This window comes from Schistocerca gregaria, chromosome 3 (genome assembly GCF_023897955.1).
Source record: "Schistocerca gregaria isolate iqSchGreg1 chromosome 3, iqSchGreg1.2, whole genome shotgun sequence".
NCBI lineage: Eukaryota > Metazoa > Arthropoda > Insecta > Orthoptera > Acrididae > Schistocerca > Schistocerca gregaria.
Genome location: NC_064922.1, coordinates 576,894,818 through 576,920,913, shown reverse-complemented (window position 1 = coordinate 576,920,913; position 26,096 = coordinate 576,894,818).

Below are 26,096 nucleotides of genomic sequence, written 5' to 3'. Positions count from 1 at the left end.
AGATTGGATTTCTTCCAAATTACGTTGGTCGAGGGTGTGTAGATTATGTAATGGAAGGCAGAAACTGGTTGCTTCGATATATTAAATTCACAAGAAATGACTGCAGGTGTTTTAACTTTGATTACAAACTTTTCCACCAATTTTGTATTTTCCAGATCAGCCAACTACTGAATATATTGATATGACGTTTGTTTAGCATTATGTTCATGTAATTAAACGAAATTAGCGAACGCATTACGTATCTTAAGCGCTAATTGGCTTCTCTCCTTTCCCACCCCGCAATATGACCACAGTTAGAGGTCTCTGCTCCCCTACACAGTTGGATAAAACTGACTCGTCAATCACCGGGACTTCTCAGCTTGTCACCATTCAGACACGGTGACGGATGAGCTGATATTACGAATGACAAACGACTACCCGAACGCAGTTAGTGATGCACACTTTCAGTACGAGCTGTTTGCCTCACCGCCAGTAAACGAAATGGTAGTGTTGAAACATCGTTAATGCGATCCATTGTAAGGCTTTCATGTAAACAGAACTATCAATAGAGAAAGCGCGATGTCGACTTAAAGATAAAACATGTATTTCAAAAAAATGTGAATCGGTTGCTACCAAAGTAAAAATCTTAAACATAACCAAAACAGTTTGCCTTTAATGTCAAATTTCAGTGCAGTCGGGCTACATTCATCTACACTCACTCCAGAAATTTGCGTAGATTAGATGCAACATTTTTCTCAGTATAGTCTCTAAACACAGTGGAGTCCGTCCGTTTTTCTTCAACTTCTCTCCCTTACTAGAGTCAGCTCTTTGGGAACAACTGACCGCTGCCCTAGAGCGACAATGCGATTAATCGTGAATAACCGATTTAAAGCATAGGCCACGCTGTATGTGTCAAAAAACGAGCATTAAAGATTCAGCCGTATTAAATGGAAAGGCACTGCATTGAATCACGTGTGCCTGAAACTACTAAATGAAACTAGTTACCGGCTCAAATTTCTGTCAGTATTACCACTCTAACTAATATTTCACCACAGTATATTCATTGTAATCGGTGACATATCAAATTCTCTCACTAAAAGCCATCGCCAATACAGATTTTGTCGCCTTTTGTCGACAGTACAACAACTTTGGAAAGATAATAAACAGTTTCAAAGTTCAGACGATATTTATCACGTCAGAATAACCGCTCAATACTACAAGGCTCACCATTATTTATTAATAATCTGAAACAGCAGAATTCAGATTTCATAATAGGTTACGTGGAATTTTTATCCCATCGGAAGAAGTCTCAGCTTTTTCCAAAATATCGGAACTTTCCGAAACGTCACTGTCAAAGGATCTCATTAGTTGACAAAATACTCAGCTGGTCATCAGAATCAGATTAAAATATTACAAAACTATCGGAGCACCGAGCAATCTGCCATGATGGTACTGGAGCTGAATCACGACACGTTGAGACGGGGGTGAGCAAATCTCTCTAGTTTCGAGAACGCGCTAGCATTCTCCTCCTTATTGACTTTAGCACGTTGCAGATAATTAGTTTAATGGCCTTTCTCCTTAACTTTGTTATATTCCTAAATCTACTTCTTCCGAAGGTCTAATAACCTGAAAACAACTCAATCTTTACTTGTCGTAGGGACAAAAGTAAATCTTTTCTTTGTAGCATACGTAAAATGGCTACTCTGCAATAAGCATTTCACGATATATACGATGTACTGTACAATTACAGAATGTGATTCAAACACTCAATTATCATTAATTATTAACAAATTCCAAGATTTAAACTTCACATAAGCCTGCTTTCCGCCCCTAAGTCACTCTCACAGTGCAACAAGTGCTGATGATAATCTGAAACAACTGAAAATTGTAACGGTAATTATTTTTAAAAAATACCAGTTTCTTGACTTTTTAACAGCAAAGAGTTCAAATTCTCTTCTGCCGCATTTACAAAAAATTGTTTTCATGTGTCAGGATTTGCTATTAATGAAAAGTTATAGAAATTTAGGATTTAGGTAATTTTTGCTATTTGAGAAATTATTTCATGGATAGAACAGAAATTCGTCAAGCTTTTAGCTATTTTTAATGTGAATGATTTCATAAAATTTTCTGGGGAGTGGTATAACGATATTGACTATATTAGTTCACAGGTTGGCGTGTGACGTTTTTCTATCTGCAAGGTTTACACGTGCATGACTTCACCGGTTTCGGTCTTTCATACCCCCAACTTCAGGTGTCGTAACTTGATGCTGTGACCCCCGAGCGCCACGGTGGACGTGTACAAGGCGCAGTGGGCTACCTACAGGCTTAAACGTAACCGTAAGTTGGTGACAGTATACCACATAATTATTCGTAAAGCAGCCTTCTCCATTTCTCCAATTTAAATCTGTAAAGTAGGAACATATGGCAACGGCCATGCAGCAATAGTAACACCGGTTCCCGTCAGTACAGCGGAGTTAAGCTCTATCGGGCTTGGTTAACATTTCGATGGGTGACCGTCGGGTCTGCTGAGCAGTGTTGCCAAGCAGGGTGCACTCAGCCCTTGTGGGGAAAATTGATGAGGTACTTGGCAGAGAAGTAGAGGCTCCTGTCGCGAAAACTGACTGCCTTCTGGAGAGCGGTGTGCTGACCTCTCTCCGCTCCATATCCACATCTAGTGTCGCCTGTAGGCTGAGGATGACACAATGGTGGGCCAGTACCGTTGGGTATACCGAAACCTGTTCGGGCGGAGTTCAGTTCAAAGCAGGAAAATATCTTACAACGTAATGCTGTGAAAAATTATAGCGATAGCACCTTTGAAGGTTCCTAGCTCCAAGGGCGATGCATTATCGTTGAGCAGAATTGATACTTGTTAATATAATCATTACTATGAATGTGTAATTTCGCTCAACTGTTCATCATCATAAAAGAGCCACGCAGAGCAAGTTCTCTTTCGGAAGGCGCCTGTATTCGAGAAATTCATCAAAGCAAAAAGTCGTGAATATCAGTGATGTGTTCAGAAATAGTCTTTGTTCGACACAGTCATCATCGGACACCTTTCAACGAATCGCTGTTTCGTATGAACAGACTTGAATCGATTTGCACACCCCGTTCTAACGAACGACGAAATGGATCCGTTTTTGGAGCGACGGTAACGTGCACGAAACTCTCTCGTTCAAGGAAATGTAATGTTAGATAAACGTAACCATAAAATCATCTCTCTCAGAAGCTGATTGAATGTAAATACGTGATATTTCACATTCTACTACCCGGTGGATATTAAACAAAGAGTTCTTGATTACTGACGGAAAGCAACGAAATCGTTTCGCCAACATTTAAAACTACGCATTTGCAGAAAGAGAATTTTTTTTGCTCGAAGCTGCAGAAACAGCCTAACGATTGATGGCGTTTGCCAATGAGGAAAGCTGACAGCCTAAACGTTCTCTCGAACAGCTCCCATAAACACATCGTCGTTTCCAGAAGACTGGCCGTAACTAATTGGGGAAGTTAGCGAACCAATTTTAGGTTGTACGTTCCTCGGTTTTAAAGACTTATTTTACACAGCATTAAAGCAGTAGCAAGGGAACACCTGAAAGGTATCGAGTGCAAGACGGCGGAAAGTAAGGGTTCTTTTGTTATAAGGATTTCGCCCGGGGCTCTTTTCTTCCGATTTCAGAGGAAATTCACTTGCGAGCTGGAACGAATATTCAAGTTTCATCTGACGAGTGACGTGCAAAAAGATACTATTGAATAGTGGATGATATTTCTAGCAGACAGATTCATGTACAAGTGAGTGTGAACGATGTGCAGTTACATTATTTGACTTAATACAAGGCATGGATATGTGTGATGTCCTTAGGTTAGTTAGGTTTAAGTAGCTCTAGGTTCTAGGGGACTGATGACCTCAGATGTTCCCATAGTGCTAAGAGCCATTTGAACTTAATACAAAATATCCATAGAAAGCCATTGTCGTAGCTGGGAACAATGAAAGTGTGCCATACAGATAATATCGAGATCGAAAGGATGCAGATTACTGTAAAACAACCGAAAAATAGTCATGATTGAGAATGTCAGTTCCTAAAAAAGGGTGAATTGGTAGTGACCGAGATAAAAGCAAAGAAACTAATGTATTCCTCAAAACTGTACGACGAGTTGTACTGCCTGACAAAAAATCCGAACTACACACAGGAAATGGTCGGATGTCAACGTAACTTCGCACGCATACAAACAGTAGGCCTGTATGTAAATGATTGGGTTTCCGGTTCTCCGTGGCAGACAGAACGGACAAATTTGTTCCTTACAAGGGAACCTTCCCATCAAACCTCCCTCAGATTTAGTTATAAGTTGGCACAGTGGATAGGCCTTGAAAAACTGGACACAGATCAATCAAGAAAACAGGAAGAAGTTGTGTGGAACCATGAAACAAATAAGCAAAATATACAAACTGAGTAGTCCATGTGCAAGATAGGCAACATCAAAGATAGCCTGAGCTCATGAGCGCCGTTCTCCTGTGGTTTTCGTGAGCAGCTATGGAATGAGAGGTCCTTGGTTCAAGTCATCCCTCAAGTGAAAAGTTTAATTTTTTTGATTTTCAGGCAATTATTATCTGACGTGCTTTCCTGTGGAGGAATTGGTTGACCTATGACCTCACGATCAAATCTTTCCGGTTCCCATTGGAGAGGCACGTCCTTTCGTCTACTAATCGCACAGTTTTGCGCTGCAGTCACAAAACACAGACACTAAATTTATTACAGTGAACAGAGACGCAATGAACGAACGGACAGATCATAACTTTAAGAAAATAATAAAAGGAAACTTTTCACGCGAGAGAAGACTTGAGCCAAGTACTTCTCACTCCACAGCTGCTCACGCTAACCACGGGACCACGGCGGTCCTGAGTTCACTCTATCCTTGCCTATCTTGCGCATGGACTATTCAGTTCGTATATTTTCCTTATTTTTTTCATAGTTCCACTCTACTTCTTCCTGTTTTCTCGATTGATCTGTGTTCAGTTTTAGAAGGCCTATCCATTGTGCCAACTTATAACTAAATCTGAGGGGGGTGCGATGGGGAGGTTCCCTTGTTAGTATTGTCTGTGCTTAGTACTGTTACCCGGCGTGGTAGGGTCCTAAATAGGATCAAATGCTAAGGGGTCACTGTGGGGGACACAGCCTGTGTTATCAAGTACTGACAGACTGAAAGGAGTCTCATTGCGGGTCTCCAAACGGCCTGCTAGTAGATTCGTGCCATATCCAGATTTTTGGGGTATCTGGATGTGGCATGGGCCGAGTGTTGGACAGCATGTGAATCTGACTGCAGGTGTCCAGAGATGTATTACCACTGATGACTATAGTCGACGAGAAGCCGATCGGGAGGCACATTGGTGTTACTCCTCGCGTAATGGTGTGAGTGTGTCATCGATAAAGATTTCGGACAGAGAGATATTTGATGGCACAATGTTACGTGACAGCTTCCTGCGTCATCGTACGTGATGCGACAGTATTGTGGTATCATTTTTCAAGAGGACAGTACTCGTCTATAAATGAAAGCCGCCTACGTGAACTGTCCTAGTGATAATGAGGTACTCCCGTGGTCAGAAAACTCCCCAAATCTGTCCCTGACAGAATACGTAAAGTAACAGCTCGGACGCCAATTCCTTGCTATTAAGAGTATGCAGGATATCAAATCCACTTACAACGGCTGTGGGACAGCCAGAAACAAGAATAGTTACAATGGCTTTAGACACCTGTCCCGACCAAATCTGAGCACTGATCTAAACCAGATGGGGATGCAACGTCATACTGATAAGCAGGCACATTATACCAAGTTCTTTGTCTGTTTGAATCGATTTTTTGATCACTGAATCAACATCATAATTATTTTTTTGAGGCATCAGTTAACCTACGTCCTAAGTAATTTGTAGCATATATCCCAATCTCTTTCTTCCTCTACAGCTTTTACCCTCTAGAGCTCCCTCTAGTACCATGAATGTTATTCCCTGATGTCATAACAGATGTCCTAGAGTTGTGTCAGTGTTTTTCATATATTCTCTTCCTCGCCGATTCTGTGGCCACCTCCTCATTCCTTATCTAATCAGTCCACGTAATTTTCAACATTCTTCTCTAGCGTCACATCTCAAATGCTTTGAGTCCCTTCTTTTTCCGTAAAAACTCATGATGAGAAGTTCATCTGTCATTAATTTTGCACAATTCGCTAGTAGGTTCGGTCTACGACCATTATAAAGCTTAGTCTAATGGAATAATTCAAACCGTTAGAGATTACGCAGTTTACAGGAAAATATGAAGTTAAGTAGTATTTCACTCACTGGCAGAAAAGGCCGGAAAGTTATACCACAATTTGAAAAAAAGTAATTTGTTCTTCTAAGCCCACCATAGTACGTAACAAATTTCTCACAATAATAATTGCGTACGATAATTTTCGTCAGGAAGGAAGTCCACATCAACAGCTAGTAACACACCAACAGATGAAACTGGGCGAAACAGTCAAGGATACAGTCAAAGACAATGCCATTTCGGAGACAAAACGGTAGTACATGCAAGCAATTCCAGTATCAGTTTACTAGGAAGTACTTTACAATCTTTGGTTCCAAGTAAACACTGTGCATTAGTGAGCTAGACCGTGAAATTCCATATCTGCAACCGTAATATATCAAGAAGCGCCATACCTGCGACCTTTGCAATCTAACAACGGTACATCGTAACTGCCTACAATAAATCAGTTTAAACCACAGAAAACAATTTAATGACATCAAGACACCAGATAAAGCCAAAATGGGGAAATCTTGTATATTACAAAGCATCGTAATTGCCGAAAAGTAATTCAGGTAGGACATATTCCTGGGCTAGGATTTTGTAAACCGAGACAAACCACCCAATAGCATATACTAGCAAGTAATCATCAGCTCAAAAAACAGCGCATTGAGAACTTCATCCCTGTCTTACACCCATTTTAATCCGCACACTTTGTTCTTAGTCTTCCACTCTTATTATTCCCTCTTCGTTCTTGTTCATATTGTATATTACCCGCCTTTCCCAATTGCTTACACCTATTTTTCAATGGATTTCAGACTTCTTCAACCATTTTACATTATCGAACTTTTCTTCAGGTCGAAAATTTCTACGAAAGTGTCTCGATTCTTCCGCACTCTTGCTTCCATTATCTGTCACAATGTCAAAAGTAAATGTCTCGAACCTTTGTCTTTCCTAAAGCCAGTCGTTTTCTAACAGACCCCTAGTTTACTTTTCCTTTCTTCTGCGTATTGCCCCCGTCAGACTCTTGGATGCAAGATGATTGTGCTATAATTCTCTCACTTGTCTATTCTTGAAATCTTTGCATGACGTTTTTCAGAAAGTCTGATGGTAAATCAGTCGTTTTGTAGCCCCTTACCCCAGTAACTTTAGAAGTTACGATGGAGTCTTACGCAAAACTTCTGTCTTATTTCATTTAAAGTCTTCCAAAGCCCTTCTAAATTCCGATTCTAGTACCGGATGTCCTATCTCTTCCCTCTCGCATAGGCCCTTGGTGTATTTTTCCCATCTATCTGTTTTCTCCTCTGGATTCAGCAGTGCGATACCCAATGAACTCTTAATGTTAAAGCCATTCCTTTTAATTTGGTTCTAATGGCTCTGAGTACTATGGGACTCAACTTCTGAGGTCATTAGTCCACTAGAACATAGAACTAGTTAAACCTAAATAAGGACATCACACACACCCATGCCCGAGGCAGGATTCGAACCTGCGACCGTAGCGGTCTCGCGGTTCCAGATTCATCGCCTAGAAACGCACGGCCACTTCGGCCGGCTTGCTTTTAATTTCACCGAAGGTTTTTTTCTCTTTTCTACGTGCTAAGTCAATCCTTCCGACTATAATTTCTTCTTCAATTTCTTTGCATTTCTCCTGTAGTTATTTTACCTCAGCTTCCTTTCACTTCCTATTTATTTCATTCCTAAGTACCTTGAGCTTCTGTATTCCTTAATATTCTTGAATAATTTTGCACTTTCTTCTTTCATCGCTCAAATAAAATATTTCTTTTGTCACTCACGGTTTCTTCGCAGGTATCTTGCTTGCGCCAAGGGTGTCCTTTTCAGCTTCTGTGATTGCCCTTTTTAGACATGTCCATTCCTCTCCAATTGATTATCTAAGTATATTTATCCAGAGATATCTTCAAACGCATTTCTTCATTCCTTAGTACTTCCATATCCCACTTCTTTGCGCATACATTCTTCAGCTTGTTCTTCATCATTACCAAATAGTGAACTGAATATATATCTACCACTTACCGTCCAATATCTTATTACGGAATTTCTGCCTGACCATTTTATAATCCAGCTGAAACACTCCTCTCTCTCTTTTAGCCATTTCCAAATGTATCTCCTCCTCTTACGAGTCTGCAGCTCGTGATCTCGCGGTCGCGTTCTCCCTTCACGAGTACGGGGCCCGGGTTCGATTCCCGGCGGCGTCAGGGATTTTCACCTGCCTCGAGATGACTGGGTGTTTGTGTTGTCCTCATCATTTCATCATCATTCATGAAAGTTGCGGGATTGAACTGAGCAAAGTTTGGGAATTTGTATGGGCGCTGATAACCGCGAAGTTGAGCGCCCCACGAACCAAACATCATCATCATCATACTCTTACGATTCTTGAACAGAATATAGCTATTACAGGCTGAAATTTATTACAGAACTCAATTAGCCTTTCTCCTTTCTAATTATTACAATAAAGCTCATCTTCTCCGGTAACGCTTTCTTCTGCTCCTTCCCATTCAACCGAGTTCTAGTCTCCTATGACTATTAGATTTACATCTCCCTTTTTTGTTCTGAATTACCCATTCACTCTCCTCGTATTCTATCTCTGTCTCTTCATTTCTGCATGCCACGTCGCCATGTGTATCTTGGTCGTCTGCGGCGGTTTGCTGTCGATTCTGATGAGACCAATTCTATCATCGAACTGTCACTTTAAATCACTCTGTGTCCTACCTTACATTCATGACGAACACTAGTCTGGTTCGAAGATGTTGCTCTATATTAGTATGGCCAGAAATCCCAGTCTTCTTTCCATTAACACAATGTAACCTCTCAGTCCGTGAAGTTTGATGTCGTTTTCTCCTCTTCTTCTGGGTGCTTCAAAATATCGGTTTAAAATTAACTTTTGACTCTGCATTTATGGTATTGTAACGTTATAATCTATGCCCCGAAAATCATGTTGGTCCACACTGGAATGGTGTTGTAGTTCGTTTATACGATATTATCAATCCTCATTGCTAAAGAAAATATGGTGTACCACTGTAAACGCGTATTAGTAACGTGTGTGAAACTTCGCGACGTGGACACATCATGCGAAAAATTACTTCCGGAGAACTGCGTTTTACTGTACTTGAGTCATCTGAAAGATTCCCACACTGGAATATAGTTACCAATATCAGATTTATTATGACACAGTTTCTCCTTTAACTCTGAAAACAATTTTTCCATCCCATATTACACTTACCCTTAATTCATCTGTTTTAATAGCACGAAGCTTATGTAAACATTACGTCCTTCTATGTGTTACTATGAAGAGAATCAAGTATTTTATAAAAGTGATAGGGCTATTCCGAAGAGAAACATTTCTTGGAAATATTACCAAGATTCAAAGTTTATGTTACGATGTCATGATGGCACTAGAGGAAAATCAGCAAATCCGGACGGCGATCGGGAAAGGATGATCTTATCGAAGGAACAATTCCAGTACTAACCTAAAGTGGTTTTGGAAAACCTATCTTACATTTACTTGACTGGTATTTGACCCCATCCCCTCAACAGGAGCAAAAGGAGTCGTAGTTCTTAAGTGTAATGTTTACTTATCGTAAATAAAATTTCGAATGGTAAGAAGTGTAATTCAGACTTACACCTTCATTTCGTGTAAAATGTGACGTGTTATATATTAAAAGATCTAATCGTGCCATTCATTCAGTGAGAGGCAATCGATCATAGCCCTTTTACTTTATAAGACATAGGAACAGTTCACAAAGGTGTTGCTAGATACGTTACCGCTCATTTCGTTGCCTATTAAAACTCTACTAGAGGAATCCGTGGAGAGAATAACTACCATTTACGACAGACTGCACAATGATTTTACTGTATGCAACGTCCGTTTCGCATAACAGTGGTAAGAGCAAAATATCGGAGAATAGGGCACAGCCAAGGCACTGACGCAATAAATTTCGTCTCGTCCTATTTGCTAGTGGAACATGAAGGGCATTACAAGCAATTATACAAAGTACTGTCTTCCAATAAGTGTACAGTTGTTAGAACGTACATATTTAAGTCCAAAATATATGCTTTTGCACACATTGTTTCGATTTTTTTGTGTAAATATGTGGTATCTATCTAAAGACACCGTGATTCTCTCCAGAGATAGCCAGTTTCCATATAAACTGCTTAAACAAACAACTGTCATGGTGCTATCCGATTCCTCGTAATACGTTTTAATGTAGCTCTGTATTCTCACCCAGTAAAAGAAACAGACCGCAATTACAGTACGTCGCTGTTTTACTTCAAGAAAATTGTCATGTTAACTGTGTCTGACAGCGGAGAACTACCCAGTTGTAGACCGCCGGATGATACGTTGCAATGCACCTTGGTCATATGACAAGTGCCTAATGTCCTCTAGGAACAGAAGAAAAATGCAAGGTGAACACATGAAATTAATTTCTTTCCAGAAGTAAATGAGTATGTTTGTTTTCGCAGTCGTCAGATTCTTTACTGGTTTCTTGATACTCTGCGCTACTATCCGTCCTGTGCCAACTGTATTCTTTCTGTGGTTCACATTAACCCATATTCTGTGATCTTTAACTTGTTCATTTCATTACTCGAGCGCTGTAGTTCGTCCTCACTTAACAGAAGGTAAGATCGCCATTTATCATTGATATCCTGTCTACCCTGAATTTTAATTCAACTTTTGTACCTTTTATTTGCATCGTTTGATGCTGCTACCATTTGTAAACTGATCGGTATAGGAGTACAATGCAATCCTTGCATTAAGCCTTTTTTAAGAGAGGAACTTCTCCTTCGTTAGTCAGTTGTTATTGTTGTCTCTTACTTTTTGTACTTTTGTAAGTCACAGTAACAACTTGTACCAGCTTTTCTGGAAAGCTCAAATATCTTGAACCATTTTACGTCGTAGAAAGATTTTTATAGGTCAAAACAAAAGTATGAAGACGTCTTCAGTCGATAGGAGTCCACACTGTGGCGTTTTCGTGTCACGGGCGTCGGGAAGTAGGACGAAAATTGTGAGCCCGTCAGTGTGACAGAGGCAGAATTAAATAAAGCAGCCAAGGATAATGAGGAAATGGAAGTGCACTGAAGCCCAGAAATGGTCTATCCCAAGGGTAAAAAAAAAAAAATGAAATTGGAAACTCTACTGCGTGAGAGGGCACGTTAGGGAAGTCGGCAATGTCTAAATCTTGGCAAAAGCACTAGCCGTGCAGGGCTGGATTCACAGCGAAGGACACAAACTTGTGGAAAAAGCCAGTACAGCCTTTTGATATTTGCTCACTAAGAAACCTAACTCTGAAGGGGAGTAGTTTGTAACGACGTATTTGAAAGCATACAGTATCGGACTGTTATGTTACATCTCTCTTTCAGCAGACTGATGATTGAAAAAGGGTGACCCAATACTTGGAAATGGACTAACTCGTCTTTGTCTGTGCTTCCCATTCATTGTCAAATGTAAACCATGTACTTTTTCAATTTTAATGAAAAACTGTGGTACTTAGTAGATGAAGCTAAGGAAATCTGCTCAGCAGAATCTTACATCAGCGGGCTGAGTCTTGGGTCCACACAGAGTTTTTGTAAAAGATCGGTTAGCAACAGGTACACCAGTGGCCATTAAAATTGCTACACCAAGAAGAAAAGCAGATGATAAACGGGTATTCACTGGACAAAATTATTATACCAGAAGTGACATGTGATTACATTTTAACGCAATTTGGGTGCATAGATCCTGAGAAATCTGTCCCCAGAACAACCAACTCTGACCGTAATAACGGCCTTGATACGCGTAGGCATTGAGTCAAACAGAGACTGGATGGTGTGTACAGGTACAACTGTCCATGCAGCTTCAACACGATACCACGGTTTATCAAGAGTAGTGACTGGCGTATTGTGACGAGCCAGTTGCTCGGTCGCCATTTACCATCTGTTTTCAATAGGAGAGAGGTCTGGAGAATGTGCTGACCAGGGCAGCAGTCGAACCTTTTCTGTATCCAGGAAGGCCCGCACAGGACCTTCAACACACGGTCGTGCATTATCCTGCTGAAATGTAGGGTTTCGCACGGATCGAATGAAAGGTAGAGCTACGGGCCGTAGCACATCTGAAATGTAACGTCCACTATTCAAAGGGCAGTCAATGCGAACTAGAGGTGACCGAGACGTTTAACCAATGGCACCCCATACCATCACGCAGGGTAATATACTAGTATTCCCCCTACTTACACCTCCCGAGGAGATCACGAATGTAAAATTAGAGAGATTAGAGCGCGCACGGAGGCTTTCAGACAGTCGTTCTTCTCGCGAACCATACGAGACTGGAACAGGAAAGAGAGGTAATGACAGTGGCACGTAAAGTGCCCTCCGCCACACACCGTTGGGTGGCTTGCGGAGTATAAATGTACATGTAGATGTAGATGGCGATGACGAATACACGCTTCCAATGTGCGTTCACCGCGATGTCACCAAACACGGATGCGACCATCATGATGCTGTAAATACAACCTAGATCCATCCGAAAAAATGACGTTGTACCATTCGTGCACCCAGGTTCGTCGTTGAGTACACCATCGCACGCGCTCCTATCTGTGATGTAGCGTCGAGGGTAACCGCAGCCATGGTCTCCGACCTGATAGTCCATGCTGCTGCAAACGTCGTCGAACTGTTCGTGCAGATGATTGTTGTCTAGCAAACGTCCCCATATGTTGACTCAGGGATTGAGACGTGGCTGCACGATCCGTTACAGCCATGCGAATAAGATACCTGTCATCTCGACTGCTGGTGATACGAGGCCGTTGGGATCCAGCACGGCGTTCCGTATTATCCTCCTGAACCCACCGATTCCATATTCTGCTAACAGTCATTGGATCTCGACCAACGCGAGCAGCAATGTCGCGATACGATAAACCGCAGTCGCGATAGGCTACAATCTGACCTTTATCAAGGTCTGAAATGTCATAGGATGCATGTCTCCTCCTTACACGAGGCATCACAACAACGTTCACCAGGCAACGCCGGTCAACTGCTGTTTGTGTATGAGAAATCGCTGTGAAACTTTCCTCATGTCAGCACGTTGTAGGTATTGCCAACCTTGTGTGAATGCTCTGAAAAGTTAATCATTTGTATTTCACAGCATCTTATTATTGTCGGTTAAAGTTCGCGTCTCTATCACGTCATCTTCATGGTTTAGCAATTTTAATGGCCAGTAGTGTAGCATTTTGTAAAAGTATTCGTATGGGTAAAGCTCGGGAGAGGAGGCTGCTCCGTTGTTCCCCTAACCGTTCATGAATAGTAGTAGGGAAACTGCCGTCAAGAATAGTGCACTATAGTGCAGGGTATCGTTTCGAAGAGTTACGAATTGCAAATGGAGGAGTCGAAGAGATAACTGGTGAACACAACACTGTCTGTGCTCTCAGGCCTACAATCATGTTATTCAGTCATGAAGGGACAGAAGAATCAGTTAAACTGGGCACAACAAATAGGAAACAAACGCATCACAGTGACCTCGCTTGCCAAGAGCGAGTAATTTAAATATTTTAAGTTACCGTTATCGGATAACTGAATGTGCTCCGAAGAATCGTTGTCTCCTTTAGCCCATTCTAATCAGATGCGTCCGAATTCCATGGAACCTTATCGGCATCACAGTGTTATTTCGAATAAAGTCTTTGTAGCTTCCATATTAAATAACTAAGGTAGTCGTAGTTACTTGCTTCAACAGTTTTCAATCTGCAGACACACGCACGTGGACAGTGGGGAATTTAAATGTTGGTCCATTGATGCAAATGGTACGTTCAGTTGCTGTGCCACTTGTATTGCACGATGCTGGTACTACCTTGCTGAACGTTCCAAGCATGCAGTACCTAGTGAGAATATTCTATGAAGTATATGCTAAGGATTGCAACGGCACAAATGCGCAATAAGTTATATGATAGACGAATTTGTGATAGTGCAGTAGAATCAACGAAACAGGTATCTTTGAAGAATTCCACATACCACCAACTCCTCGCAGCGCGCTGCGACACCTCACTAGCCGCAGTGGAATCCGATGCGTCGGCAGCGGCCACCAGCTGCCCCGCGCCCCACCGTGGACATCAGCAGTAGCGGCCACCCACCAGCTGTGCTCCCTGTTGTTGATAAACAACCGCCTGCCTACGCTCGGCCCTGGATTTCAGTCGACCAGCAGCGACAGCACCACACCAGAGACCGACGGAAGAAGGAAAGTGTGGGCTAAGACGCTAGCTTAAGCCATCATCGTCACACCCGGAATGGAATACACGGAGGAAGAACTTGGGCCTATGTCCTCCAGTCAAAAGATAGCAGCCATAGACAAAATATTGATAGATATAGGAGTAGAGTTAAATGCTAGGCATATTTCATCTGCTCTCTTAACCGTCATTAGAGACGAAGTGCTTCCCTTAGCTTTCCAAATAACTAGCCTTGAAGCTAAATTACCCTGCCTAAACAATGAAAATAGTCGATTAAGACTTGAACTACAGAGTCCATCGAATCTAGTCAAAGACTTACAAATATAAACTTTCCAAAAGAAGGCTTAAAAATCACAGGGCGAAAATAGGGAACTCAGTGTAGCGAAACAAAGCTTGCCACAACAATTATAGAATTAACTGATAAAGTCACACAACAAGCGCAAACACAAGCACAGACACTGAGATATGCTGCCGCATTAACAATAGATCCCAAAACCAAAGAGGCTCGAAGAACAGAACAGGCTAAACCAAAACAGGCCACACTCCTATATATCAAATCGACAGCAAATCAGGACGCCAAAGCTGTGCAACAGACAATCACCAAGAACATAAATCTCAGGAAAGAGAATATACATATCAAGTCAATCAGAGTCACACAGACTACAGTTATAGTAGAAACGGAAACACAGGAGGACTGTTGAAGAACAATAAAAAAGACTAAGGACCTGCACAGCATTGTCTGTGAAGGGCCGCGGAAACGCAAGCCACTCGTCGCAGTATATCACGTGCCAGATACACTTACCGACGAGGATTTTCTAGAAAGCCTCTACGAGCTGAATGTAAGCGGTGGCACCACGAAAGAAGACTGTGACAGAGAAGTCAAAAGAAGGCTTAAAACAGGCTCTCAGGGAAGGGATTTCAGCAACCAGATACTGGAGATCAGCCCATACCTGTACAGAGTACTTACACAAAGACATAGAATATACATAGATCTCGAATCACTCTCTGTGGAAGACTATACAGTAGTAAACTAGTGTTTTTCGTGTTGTGATGTAGCATACACGACTAATTAACGAGAAAGGTTAAGTTTGTAAAGTGCGGAAACTAAGGACACAAGAGTATTGAGTGCATGTCCGCGATTTGCGTCTGCATCCCCTGCAATAAAACAAAAGGAGGTGATTGTCAGACCTATAAACAATTGCATGACCGGCTCCTGGACAGTATATACTATGGCAGCTAAAATCAGCACATACACCAGGAACACGAACACATAAAGCCAATCACCCAAAATACATAAATACAAATCATCGTCAGCATTACAGAGAAGCTAACCAAAGAGCAATTTCCTGGAGAAGACAAATGAATGATCTGCTGGAGAATTACGACGATAATGAACCCATCCCGCCCTAATACCTCAACGACGTTACAGGATAGCTGCATCAATACGATAGAATATATAATGACATGACAATCAGTGGCTCCCTCCACTATGAGGTGGCAAAGCAAATTAAAAGACAATTACACCACTGGATAAACTTCCAAGAAAAATTAACGCCGAGGATAGATGAGTAGGATGATGAACTTACATACATTTTGCACAAGTAAATGTTCAAACAAAACCGACATATTCCTTCAGAATTTCTACCAAGCGCAGTACATTACATCACACATAGAAAAGATGAACGCAAACCAAAATCATCATCACATGGAAAACCCTACGACACACGTAAATGAGAACAGTAAATCACACCAGTCGGATTTGTCTCGGGGGGCGCTCTTCACCCTGGGCCTAAGGAGCAAGGAACACACAGATAAGTAGACCCTGAATCTATACACATCGAAACAATCAGGCCACAAACCAATACAAAACTCAGAACTATGGGACCCAAACTTACAAAAGTAGAAATTAGATGAGGACAAAACTGAGAAAACACATGTGACATTTGCAACGATGTCAATGTGCATTTAGAAACAACCTTCACTCCAAACATCAACAAAGACAACATAACACATACAGTCAGTCCAACACAAACCATCACCATCGCCGACACCACACCAGCAAGCACCACCAACATCAGTGAAAAACGTGTGAAGGCAGGAAGCGTTGAAGAAGCATCTGGCAAAACGAAAGGTAACCATGTGACATCCCAAAGAGATCTTTAAATGTCTCCCAATGAGCATCTAACACCAAGCCTCAGAAACCGCAACAGAAACCATCACCAACAGCAAGCCAGCTACACTTAATTATGACAATTTAGAATTTAGCTTACTTTTAAGTAGGCTAGAGAAAAAGAAAGATACTGCAGACAGCACAGCGGATGCTACTTAGATTGTACCATCCAAAGGGAGATTCTCTCTGTTTTCCAGTAACAGAGCAGACAGACAGAATTATCCTAAGGACAGAAAATATTCGTACCTCAGCAGAACCGCTGCTCGACCTCATGCTCCAGGTCTGCCTGCGCATATCAGAATCATTCGACTTGGACAAAATATATACATATCATGTAAGAGCACACGGACGAACATATTTCTATTACCCACAGACAGGCAGTATTTTTTTTTTTTTTTTTTTTTGTACGCGTAACGCACCCAGAACACACAGACAAAAAATGAATATCTTACGACGTAATACATAAAATAGTACGACAGTCAGCGCGGAAGTCCCTAAAGTAGCAGAAGACTTGCAGGAAGACATCATGTGCTTACAAGAACGTTATAATAGAAAAGGGCAACTTATTATGTCTACCAAAACATGCTACCACAAGATCAGGCAGCAATGACTGTAAGGCTGCAATAGTAATTTTAAAAAGAACTTATAATTAAGGTAACACAGTTATGCAGTCAACATTTAGTTACCGTAGAGATAACTAATGGGAACGCCACATGGGTTTTTCCATCCAAGTACGCCCCACAGACATAAAAAAAAATAGTTTCAATGGCTCTGAGCACTATGGGACTCAACATCTATTGTCATAAGTTCCCTAGAACTTAGAACTACGTAAACCTAAATAACCTAAGGACATCACAAAACACGGAGTCATCACGAGGCAGAGAAAATACGTGACGCCGCCGGGAATCGAACACGGGAACCGGGGCGCGGGAAGCGATAACGCTACCGCACGACCACGAGCTGCAGACTACAGCCATCAAATACAGCAGTAAGCAGACTACATCAGAGACTTAGTTACGTATGCCAGAGCAAAAAGAAATTTTGATAAGTGAAACTTCCTGGCAGATTAAAACTGTGTGCCCTACCGAGACTCGAACTCGGGACCATTGCCTTTCGCGTGCAAGTGCTCTACCAATTGTGCTACCGAAGCACAACTCACGCCCGGTACTCACAGCTTTATTTCTGCCAGTACCTCATCTCATACCTTCCAAACTTTACAGAAGCTCTCCGGCGAAACTTGCAGAAATAGCACTCCTGAAAGAAAGAATATTGCGGAGACATGGCTTAGACACAGCCTCCGCTGCAGAGTGAAAATCTCATTCTGGAAATATCCCCCAGGCTGTGGCTAAGCCATGTCTCCGCAATATCCTTTCTTTCAGGAGTGCTAGTTCTGCAAGGTTTGCAGGAGAGCTTCTGTTAAGTTTGGAAGGTAGGAGACGAGGTACTGCCAAAAGTAAAGCTGTGACCTCTGGGCGTGAGTCGTGCTTCGGTAGCTGAGTTGTTACAGCATTTGCCCTCGAAAGGCAAAGGTCCTGAGTTCGAGTCTCGGTTGGGCATACAGTTTTAATCTGCCAGGAAGATTCACATCAGCGCACACTCCGCAGCAGAGTGAAATCTCATTGTGGATTGTGATAAGTGTTGACATTAATTCCTGATCAACACTCTGGAACTCAGACTGAACACATGATATGTTGCTGTTGTGATCTTCAGTCCTGAGACAGGTTTGATGTAGCTCTCTATGTTACTCTATCCTGTACAAGCCACTTTATCTCCCTGTACCTAGCGTAACCTACATCCTTCTGAATCTGCTTAGTGTATTCACCTCTTGGTCTCCCTCTTCGACTTTTACCCTCCACGCTGCCCTCCAATATTAAATTGGTGATCCCTTGATGCCTCAGAACATTTCTACCAACCGATCCCTTCTTTTAGTCAAGTTGTGCCACAAACTTCTCTTCTCCCCAATCCTCATTAGTTATCTGATCTACCCATCTAATCTTCAGCATTCTTCTGTAGCACCACATTTCAAAAGCTTCCATTCTCTTCTTGTCCAAACTTTTTATCGTCCGTGTTTCACTTCTATACATGGCTACACTCCATACAAATACTTTCAGAAATGTCTTCCTGACACTTAAATCTATACTCGATGTTAACAAATATCTCTTCTTCAGAAACGCTTTCCTTGGCATTGCAAGTCTACTTTTTATATCGTCTACTTCGACCATCATCAGTTATTTTGATCCCCAAGTAGCAAAAGTCGTTTACTACTTTAAGTGTCTCATTTTCTAATCTAATTCCCTCAGCATCACCCGACTTAATTCGTCTACATTCCATTATTCTCGCTTAGCTTTTCTTGATGTTCATCTTATATCCTCCTGTCAAGACACTATTCATTCAGTTCAACTGCTCTTCCAAGTCCTTTGCTGTCTCTGATACAATTACAATGTCATCGGCGAACCACAAAGTTTTTATTTCTTCTCCATGGATTGTAATACCTACTCAGAATTTTTCTTTTGTCTCCTTCACTGCTTGCTCAATATACAGATTGAATAACATCAGGGATAGGCTACAGCCCTGCCTCACTCCCTTCCCAACCACTGCTTCCCTTTCATGCCTCTCGATTCTTATAACTGTACAAATTGTAAATAGCCTTTCGCTCCCTGTATTTTACCCCTGCCACGTTCAGAATTTGAAAGTGAGTATTCCAGTCAACATTGTCAAAAGATTTCTCTAAGTCTACAAATGCTTGAAACGTAGGTTTGCTCTTCCTTAATCTAGCTTCTAAGATCAGTCGTAGGGTCAGTTTTGCCTCACGTGTTGCAACATTTCTAGGGAATCCAAACTGATCTTCCCCGAGTTCGGCTTGTACTAGTCTTTCCATTCTTCTGTAATGAATTCGCATTAGTATTTTGCAGCTGTGACTTATTAAACTGATAATTCGGTAATTTTCACATCTGTTAACACCTGCTTTCTTTGGGATTGGAATTATTATAGTCTTCTTGAAGTCTGATGGTATTTCGCCTGTTTCATACATCTTGCTCACCAGATGGTAGAGTTTTGTCAGGACTGGCTCTCCCAATGCCGTCAGTGGTTCCAGTGGAATGTAGTCTACACCGGCGGCCTTGTTTCGAGTCAGGTCATTCAGTGCTCTGTCAAACTCTTCACGCAGTATCGTATCTCCCATTTCATTTTCATGTACATCCTCTTCCATTTCCATAATATTGTCCTCAAGTATCATTGTATAGACCTTCTATATACTCCTTCCACCTTTCTGCTTTCCCTTCTTTGCTTAGAACTGTGTTTCCATCAGAGCTCTTGATGTTCATGCAAGTGGTTCTCTTATCTCCAAAGGTCTCTTTAATTTTCCTGTAGGTAGTATCTATCTTAACCCTAGTGAGTTAAGCCTCTACATCCTTACATGTGTCCTCTAGCCATCTCTGCTTAGCCATTTTGGACTTCCTGTCGATCTCATTTTTGAGACGTCTGTATTCCTTTTTGCCTGCTTCTTTTACTGCAGTTTTATATTTTCTCTTTTCTTCAATTAAATTCAATATTTCTTCAGTTACCCAAGGATTTCTACTAGCCCTTGTCTTTTTACCTACTTGATCCTCTGATGCCTTCACTACTTCATCCCTCAAAGCTACCCATTCTTCTTCTACTGTATTTCCTTCCCCCATTCCTGCCAATTGTTTTCTTATGGTCTCCCTGAAACTCTGTACAACCTCTGATTCTTTCAGTTTGTCCAGGTCCCATCTCCTAAAATTCCCACCTTTTTGCAGTTTCTTCAGTTTTAATTTACGGTACATAACCAATAGATTGTGGTCAGAGTCCACATCTGCCATTGGAAATGTCTTACAATTTAACACCTGGTTCCTAAATCTCTGTCTTACCATTATATTATCTATCTGAAACCTTTTAGTATCTCCAGGGTTCTTCTATGTATACAATCTTCTTTCATGATAGAGGACGCATAATCATCGACCTAATACAAGAAACACTATTATATATAATGAATACGGAAGGACCTATACCAATACATGCAGGGTTCGATGTTACGAGCAGTAATATCGACTTTACGCTAGCGAATAATGCAGTAATGGCATACGTAACAAAGTGGACTGTACACAACAACATTACCAGTAATGATCACAAAATTATAACATACACACTAACTCACACTCAGAACACAACGACCAAATCACACACCAGACACTTATTGTGACACTATGCAGACTAGAACAAATTAACGGAAATTATCCAAAAACACGATCTAGAAAACATCAATGGAAGTACCGATTACAGTGCACACAAGGTAACACAGGTAATACAACATACACAAAACATATAAATACCGGCAGCAAAGAACTCAAAAAGCTCACCAGTACCATGGACCGACGAACACCCGAGACTCAAATATGATGCAAGACGCAAACGAAATTAATATCAAAGGGCGATAGCTGGTAGGGAGCACTATGGGACTCAACTGCTGTGGTCATCAGTCCCCTAGAACTTAGAACTACTTAACCCTAACTAACCTAAGGACACCACACACATCCATGCCCGAGGCAGGATTCGAACCTGCGACCGTAGCAGTCGCACGGATCCGGACTGCGAGCCTAGAACCGCGAGACCACCGGCCTAACGAATAGGACTGGAAGCATATAGGCATGGAAGAGACTTACACAGACAGATCCTATACAACACATTTGGATAACAACGGGAGCTATTTGTAACAACACACGCAGAGAAAAATATATCGGTGGAACCGTACAAAATAGAGACGGAGAAGATAAAAACTCCACTAGATCTGGTTGCGCTAAGGCACGATGACGAGGGGATGGAGTATTGCAGCGGAGATCCTGCTGTATAAACTGCTCCTTGACGACGTTATCGAAACAGACACACGATATCATGCAACACTACGAGAAAACATACACACACCATAGAACACTGCAACTCCCACCTGTCCTTTAGCGCAAGAAGAGGTTGCGCTAGCAATCTCAGAGCTCAAAAACTAGAAGGCACCTGGACCAGATGGTATCCACTTTGAAACACGGAAAAAAACTAGCACTGCTGATCGCCACGTTTCTAACAACGTTACTGAACCATGCCTTACGGTTGGGCAGGGTACATGTAGTATGGAAAACCTCCAAAGCAGTCATTATTAAGAAATCAGCGGAGAGGGATCGTTCAAATCCAAAGACGTACAGGCCAATATGCCTGATAAACACCCTAGCAAAGATTCAGGAGAAGCTACTGTGTAAGCGCATGCAGACACACAGAGCTCTCAGGGGTTTGAGCCAACACCAATTTGGCTTCAGAACTGGCATATCAATAGATGATGCTATCAACCACGCCCTACACATAGTTAATACTACGAAACAGAAATACGCCATGGTAATAATGATTGACATTCGACAATCTCTGGTGGCTGCACGGTTTCAAAGGTTAAAACGTCTGGAGGTACCTCAGTAACTGTACAACAGCTTGATAGGCTACTGTAAGAACAGTGTAGTCGAATGGCAGATGGACAGCCGGAAAGTAATTAAAAGAACTATCAAAGGGCGTCCTCAAGTGATGATCTGCGATCCTATTATCTGGGAGTAACATTCGAACCCCTCCTACAACTTCTGGATGGGGATGTCTGGTCAGACGGAATTGTCGCCTACGCAAATAACCTGTTAGTTGTAGTCACTGCTAACAACAGAGCTCAGTTACAAGAGAAAGTCAGTAGAATACCACAAGCAATTACACAATGGTGTCACAACAATAAACTCAGGATAGCCGAAAACAAAACAACATACACATTGCTGAAAGGATCACTCCAAAGGAATCCTGGTGTTAAAATTGGGGACACAAACATCAAACGAGCTCATGTTACGCGCTGTCTTGGGGTACACATAGATGAAAAACTGAATTTTCACGAACACATAAGGCTGACAACATGCAAAGCAGAAAAAATACTCCACAAACTGGTGAGGCTAAATTCAAAACAGTAAAGATTACCTCGACCAGTCATACGGACATACCACTGCGCGCTCTTCGAATCAGTAGTCACCTTCGCAACTAGCACGTGGGTACATAGAATGAACGTGGTCACCAACAAAGCATCGGTCAGAACAGGGCAGAGAAGTGTCCTACTTAAGCTATCCGGAGCCTCCGGCACCACCTCAGCGGATGCACGGCGTGTGGTGTTCGGAATATGCCCTGTAGATATCAAATACAGGGCTGCAAGGTACTGGTTAAAGATGGAGAGACTAGATAAGGCACACACAATTACTGGTGTGCCGATAGAGACGATATGTCACCTGAAAAGTTGGCGTTTGGATACATGGGGAGGTGAGTGGGACGTAAGTGATAAGCGACGTAGACTGCACAATTTCCTCCCTGACGTCAGGATGCGGTTGGGAATGAAACATATCGATCCCAGCAGCGGTATGGTATATTTATTTATTTATTTATTTATTTATTTATGCATTTATTTTACCTGGCAAGTTTAGGGCCTTCAGGCCCTCTCTTACACCTAACCAGGCATACTCAGATTGAACGAGTTACAGTTTCTACATAACATTAAGGACATGTAACGTATCATGCAGTATTGATGTTAAAAAAATAGAGATTATAAACGTAGTACAATGATAATTATAACAATAAAAAATAATTGTAACAATCAAGAATAATAATGATAATAATAATAATAATAGTGACTATGTATATGAAAGTAAACATACTTCTCTTTTGTGAATGTCAGTTCCATTGTTAGTTGGGAATTTTCTCGTTATATTCTTGCAGCTTGCGAGTTATTCTCATCGAGCAAAGACATAAGACGATAGAATGGGGTGAAAGAGATATATAAGAGGTAGATAGGTTAGAGGAAGAGAAATAGAATGGTAAAATTCGAAGCTGTGATGGAGAGGAGGAAGAAAGAGATGGGAGGGGCACAACAATGGTGGCTATACAGTCCCTAATATGTAAGTTTGTAGTTCCCTCTTGAATGTTAAGTAGTTCTGTATAAGACGTAGATCACAGGGGAGTGCGTTCCATAGTCGTATGGCTGAGTTGGAGAATGACACGGAGAATGATTTTGTGTTATGTAGAGGTACAGCCAAGATGCTAGACGTATCCGATCTGGTATTGCGATTGTGGAATGATGATAGGTGTTTAATGTGAGAAGATAAGTATTGGGGGCACCAGTGGCTAGGAAATTGATGAAGTAAGCACATCGTGTGGTGATCGCGTGCCTTATGTGGGCGTATCCAACCTAGGTGGGAGTATGAAGGACTGATATGATCATACAACCGAATATTGCACACGTATCTAACGCAAGCATTCATCACTAGCTCGAGGCATCTAGAATTTTCACTATTTGTGCCGTGTTGAACTACATCGCGGTAGTAAAGATTAGGCAAGACTAGTGTTTGGACTAATTTTTGTTTAACATGGGTTGGAAATATTTTTCTAAATTTTTGAATTGGATGTAGGGAGGTGAGCGATTTCCGGCAAGCTGTGACTGTTTGTTCTTCCCAGTTTAGGTGTTCATCCAAGATTATTCCAAGGTCTTTTACTGTTTTTTGGTATGGTAGTTAGGTACCATTGAGGATTATTTTAGGGACTGTTTCGCGAAAGTACCGGCTGATTAACTTTAGATGAGATATAAGTATGACCTGGGATTTCTTGGGGGTTAGTTTCAGACCTAGGTTCTGTGCCCATCGAGAAACAGAGCAAAGATCTGCGTTCATACTCGCTACTGCGCCAGCAATGTTTTTCGGGCTTGCACTTATGTACAGTTGGATGTCGTCGGCATGTAGATGGTAGCTGCAGGAGTGAATCACTGAAGAAATATCATTCATGTACAGTGAGAAGAGTAGTGGACCAAGGACGGAGCCTTGGAGAACTCCAGAGCGCACACTTTTCCATGATGACTTTTCCGACCCACAAATGACTTGTTGACTTCTATTTTTGAGGTAGCTGTCGAACCAGTGTATTGCGCTGTTTGAGAAATTCAGCTGTTTCATTTTAATTAGTAATATATCGAAGTCAACTGTGTCAAAAGCCTTGCTAAAGTCAAGCAGTGTTAGGATAGTAGCTTCACGTCTGTCCATAGCATGTTTAATGTCATCAGTTACTTTGATTAATGCAGTTGCTGTACTATGGTGCTTTCGAAAGCCTGACTGATATTCGTCATGGATGTTATGAGTTTTGAGGTAATCAAAAATGGTTCAAATGGCTCTGAGCACTATGGGACTCTACTTCTGTGGTCATTAGTCCCCTAGAACTTAGAACTACTTAAACCTAACTAACCTAACGACATCACACACATCCATGCCCGAGGCAGGATTCGAACCTGCGACTGTAGCAGTCGCACGGTTCCGGACTGCGAGCCTAGAACTGCGAGACCACCGTGGCCGGCTGAGGTAATCCGTCAGCTGTTCATGGACGATGTATTGTAGGGCTTTAGATATTGCAGGTAGTATGCTGATCGGCCTGTATTCACCTGGCGACTTAGGGTTGTCAGTCTTGGGTAATGGCTGAATTAAACTTTGCTTCCACTCAGTAGGATCTGTACTAGTGACAAGAGACAGGTTGAAGATGTCTGTGATAACTGGAATAATAGCGTCTACGACGTTCTTAATCATGCCAAAGCTCACTCCATCATTTCCTACTGCCTCGGAAGAGATTCTCATAATTGCCTTGTGTACTGTGCCGGTAGTGATATGTTTTCGAAAAAACTTGTCTCTCGAGAGATTGATGTCTTGGGGCTGGTAATTTGTCGCTGCGTGGCAGTTTACAGCTGTTGAGAAGAAATCGTTTAATACTTCTGCAGATGCTTGATAAACAGCGTCAGATCTTCGCTTCCCTATACCCAATCTGCGCAGCTTTTTCCACAGTGCAGCAGGTTTTGATATGCAGCATACGACAGAGCGGGCATGTCTGATTTTGGCATTCCTCACGCTTTGGTTGGTTCTGTTTTGGAGTTTCCTATAAGCTTCGCATGCCTCGGGAGTTGGGTTACGCTTGAAGGCCCTATGTGCAGCATCACGATTATTCATTAACTGGCTTAATGCAGTGGTGAGCCACGGAGCGGGAGCTCTCTCAACATTGACAGTGCGTTGAGGAGCATGTTTATCATACAGTGCAATAATTTTGCGACATACACTCCTGGAAAATGAAATAAGAACACCGTGAATTCATTGTCCCAGAAAGGGGAAACTTTATTGACACATTACTGGGGTTAGATACATCACATGATCACACTGACAGAACCACAGGCACATAGACACAGGCAACAGAGCATGCACAATGTCGGCACTAGTACAGTGTATATCCACCTTTCGCAGCAATGCAGGGTGGTATTCTCCCATGGAGACGATCGTAGAGATGCTGGATGTAGTCCTGTGGAACGGCTTGCCATGCCATTTCCACCTGGCGCCTCAGCTGGACCAGCGTTCGTGCTGGACGTGCAGACAGCGTGAGACGACG